Genomic DNA, 5,112 nt, shown 5'->3' on the forward strand with positions numbered 1-5,112 from the left:
AAGAAACTTGTAATTTAAAACAAGTCATAAATTGTACGACTATAAATTATCTAATTAAGAATAAAATAAATTTTAAAGTTACAATAATTATAAATACAAAAATATGTCACATAAGAAGAAATGCCATCACATAAATTAAGAACGAAGGAGTCATCATAGATAAACAAATAAATTTTGAACACCCTTATTGAATTTTTTGGTTTCGTCACGGATACTTGGTATTTTCATGTGTGCGCGTATATAGTCATAGTGTCATACTAATTTCCAATTGTGTGTATATATATGTGTCCATTTATGCATCAAAATGGCGTAGGCAATTAATTGATATATAGGAGTATCGCATAAAGCTAGGGAATTGAAGTAGTGTTATTTGTTCATTAACCATATCATGGCCGCTTCGGCATTATTATCATCACTTGTTTCCATTTGTGACAAATCCTTCGTCAAACCTTCTACTCTCACCCCTTCTACACTTAGACTTCACAAGCTATCTTTCGTCGATCAATCCCTCAGTAATATGTACATTCCTGTGGCCTTTTTTTACCCTAAACCGCAAAGAGAAGAGTCAAACAATTCTCAACTTTCCCATATAGCTGATTTGTTGCAGACATCTCTGTCACAAACTCTAGTCTCTTACTATCCTTACGCAGGAATATTGAGAGACAATGCTACTGTTGAGTGTAATGACATGGGAGCTGAGTTTCTTGAGTGTTAAAATAAATTGTCCCATGTCTGAAATCCTTAACCATCCTCATGCAACTGATGCAGAGAGTATAGTTTTTCCAAAGGACTTGCCTTGGAAGAATAATTATAAAGGTGGTAATTTACTTGTGGTTCAATTAAGTAAGTTTGATTGTCGGGGAATAGCCATTAGTGCATGTTTATCGCATAAGATTGGCGATGGTTGCTCTGTGATTAATTTTCTTAATCATTGGGTTAATGTCACTCGTGATCGTAGATTTATAGTTCCTTCTCCTAGATTTGTAGGAGATTCTATTTTCTCTTCACTAAATGGTCCTCTTATTGCTCCACAAATTATGTCTAACGTCAGTGAGTGCGCGCAGAAAAGACTTGTTTTTCCAACTGCCAAATTGGATGCTCTTCGAGCTAAGGTAATACTACCACCGGTTCACTAGCTATTTTTATGTCTTTTAAAATTTGAACACATTACCTTTTACAAAGATATTCGGTACTCCTCGGTTCTCATTTATATGGCATAGTTTTACCTTTGCACGAAATTTAAGAAAGAACAAAAAAAATTAGTCATTAATATTTATGTGACTGTAAAAACTATCATTAAAGGTAAATTAGAAGCTTAAGTTAATTGTTACAAATTTAGGAAGGTTTCAGAAGTTCAAATTAATTTATTTCAAAATTTAGAAAAGTGTCAAACGAAGGAAGTAGTCTCGACTATTAGAGTACAATCAAACCTCTTTAGAACAACCTCGTTTGTTCCAGATTTTTTTTTATTATTATAGCAAAGTGTTGTTAAAGAACATATATTATAACATAGCATGAAAATTGGTTCCTAAATAAACTTGTCTTTTATAGTGAATAGTTGTTATATGACGATTTTATTACAGAGAAGTATGACTGTATTTGTTAAAGGTACTCTCAAATGTGTCACCTACTTAAATAAATTTATCTTGCAAAAAAAGACTAACATTTTTTGGGATTGAAGATAGCAGTAGAATCAGGAGTAGAGAACCCAACACGGGCTGAAGTTGTCAGTGCACTTCTTTACAAATCTGCAACAAAGGCAGCAGCATCATGTTCTGCAAATATACAACCATCTAAGTTGGTTCACTACTTAAATGTACGTACTATGATCAAACCTCGTCTACCACGAAGTGCAATTGGAAATCTCTTATCCATGTTCTCCACAGCAGCTACGCAAGATATTGAGTTGCCAAGATTGATTCATAATCTAAGGAAGGAAGTTGAGGTAGCGTACAAGAAAGACCAAGTTGAACAAAATGAACTGGTCTTAGAAATAGTAGAATCCATACAAAAAGGAAAATTACCATTTGAAGAAAACGATGAAAATTGTACTACTCCTACTACTATGTATTTTTGCAGCAACCTTTGCAAATTACCATTCTACAGTGTAGATTTTGGGTGGGGAAAACCTGAAAGAGTGTGCCTAGGAACTGGTCCATTCAAGAATTTCTTCTTCTTGAAAGATTACTAAACTGGGCGAGGCGTGGAGGCGCGAGTGATGTTGCAGAAACAACATATGTCTGCATTTGAATGCGATGAGGAACTCCTTGAGTTTGCCTCCTCCTCAGCTCCAAGTCTTTAATTACGAGGAGTTTGAAATCTTCATTTCTGTTTCATTGTATGATTTTGCATGTTTATTTGGTCCCTTAATAGTGTTGCTAAGTGGAATACGTGCCTTTATTTTGTTTACTTGGTTTGTTTGATTTTTCTGATATGTAACTCTCACCCAATATATAATTTGTAATTGTATGTTTCATCAATATGATTACTACGGTATTTTATGATTAACACTGATATTTAGGGATATGTGTGTAGCACCTCGTACCTTAGTGTTTGGAAACATCGTAGTAAAACCATGTTAGTTGGAAGAGATTAAGGTCATACATGAATTTATAGATGTAAGACACGTAAGTTTATTGAATTTCGAAAACGTTATATATTGCCTTAATATGATACTTTCTTTTAAGAGAAACATGCTTTTGTAGATGTTGGATAAATATGATTATCAAAAGTTATTAGTATAATATCTTTTGATAAGTTTTAATTAAACACATGATATGAGAAAACTTTTAAATAATATTTTATGTATTACAAGAAAAGAAATTTCTTTCTCATAAGAAAAGTTATGTTTATATCCTTTCTACAAATTCTTTTCTCATAATAAAATTTATCTTTACCCATTTTGAGAATTAATAGTACAAAAAATTATATTCTTGACATTTGAATGGAAAAATTATAATTCTATAACATATATTTTCTAGATGTCATAATGTTTATGATATATTAGTATAGTTTAAATTTATAAAGCACTTATGATTTTCTTTAAATATAAATGTGATGAGTTGATTATTAAATAATTTTGAAAGTATGAGACAAGGACTTTTAATTCCCAATTTTATTACCATACATGAATTTGTTATTTATTTGCACTTACCGCGGATGAGAAAGGATTAAGGGGGACAGGGAATCTAATTTGTTGTTCTAAGTAGGTCTCACCTAATAAATGGACATTCGGTTTGATAAGGGAATGATACATAGTAAAGGTGCCATATGTGTGTATGTATATTAGTATCACTTCCTATGACTCATCCACGTTATTAAATTAGGTGAAAAGTAAGACCTACATGTACTTTACATTACTACTAAGACAAAACAAAATAACGTATGGATGCTAAGAAGTGGAAACAATTTGAAAGTGAGAATCTTGCTAAGAAGTGGAAACAATTTGAAAGTGAGAATCTTCTTTAACTAGCAAATTTTTCTTTAGAAAGTATATGTTGCAATGAACCAAAAATGGCAACAATGAAGGCATTCTTGTTGTTTACCAAGTGAAATTATCTACTAGTGTAACTAGTTAAAGGATCTGATTTTTTTTCACTTATTGAGATTACGTGTGAAGAAGGCCAAGTTCGTCGCCTTCGATAAAGTCATCACTAAAGGTATGTTAAGGCTAATCATAAATGGTGCTACTCTTAGTAGTTAAGAATGTCTACGTTATTCATTCCTGTAAAATGGTATTCAAAGCATGCCTAAGTATGTTCCTAACTCTCTATTGAGGCATTAAATAAAGATGTTAATGTTCATAATGTAGTATTATATACATCTTTATTTATCACCGAGCTATGACCGGTTGGGCAATCATGCATCATCATTGACCACCGAGCGACGACTGGTTGGACAGTCATGCAACATCATTTATCACCGAACTACGGCCGGTTGGGCAGTCATGCATCATCATTTACCATCGGGCTACGGTCGGTCGGGCAGTCATGCATTATCATTTACCACCGAGCTACGGCCGGCCATGCAGTCATGCATTTACTACCGTGCTATGGCCGATCGGGCAGTTATCACTGATTAGTCGGACAGTTTAACGTCACGAGAATGATGTAATCAGAACTATTATATTGTAGTTTTATTTATATATACGAGATTGGACTTATTCTATATTTTATGGCCCTCAACGACAAGTCAAAGGTTATAGGTTGACTCTTATCCCTCCTAGTGATAGTATCTTATTATTATATTTTATTTCTACCTTACATACTAGGTACATTCTTCGTATTGATGTCCCTTTGCCTGGAGGCACTGTGTTTCATGCCACGCAGGTTAAATAAACGAGGCGAGGACCCTCCATTGTAGGCTGCCTCCAGATATCAGCTTTTCGTTGTTGAGATCCACTTCTTCCTGGAGTATTGACGAGTCACGTTCTGTATATGATATTTTGTTTTATGAGGCTGTCGGGAGCCATGTCTTGACTTATATATTATGGTCATGTTTTCTTAGAGGTTTTGTAGATAGTGTCCTGTGTATAGTTTTAGGTATGACATATCAACGGCCTTGTCGGCCCTTATGTATCTATATAAATCTTTTTGAATTAGTTATGTGAGTTAAGTTCTAATATTATTAATTTTATATATATATATATATATATATATATATATGTATGTATGTGTGTGTGTGTGTGTGTGTCCTATCATGGCCCGTAATGAGTCTTATAGTAAAGAAGGATAAGGTACGTGACGCTCGGTTGAGTAGGCACCGGGTGCCAGTCGTGGCCCTCCGGTTTGTGTCGTGACAAACTTGGTATCGGAGCGGATCTGTCCTATGGTTGTCTGTAAGCCGTGTCTAGTAGAGTCTTGTTTATAAATGTGTTGTGCACCACATTGTATAAACTGGAAACTACATGGCATTTAGGGACCGGTTACCCTTTCTTCTTGATATTAGATCGTGCAATATAGAAGAGTCATAGGGATTAAAGCCCTTGACCTTTAACTTGTTTTATATATGCAGCGATGCCTGTGATCAGGAAAGCTACAGCTAGTCAGAAGGGTAAATCAATGGCAGATGAGGGCATGAGTAGAGCATCAATGTCTAGTAAGGTCCAGAGTG

General features: G+C 34.3%; 1 pseudogene; it reads left to right on the forward strand.

The window, feature by feature from the left end:
- Positions 1-290: 290 nt before the first annotated feature.
- LOC107787789 (acyltransferase Pun1-like) lies at positions 291-2,508 on the forward strand (annotated as a pseudogene).
- Positions 2,509-5,112: the final 2,604 nt, after the last annotated feature.

The sequence above is a fragment of the Nicotiana tabacum genome, chromosome 17 (assembly GCF_000715075.1).
Source record: "Nicotiana tabacum cultivar K326 chromosome 17, ASM71507v2, whole genome shotgun sequence".
NCBI lineage: Eukaryota > Viridiplantae > Streptophyta > Magnoliopsida > Solanales > Solanaceae > Nicotiana > Nicotiana tabacum.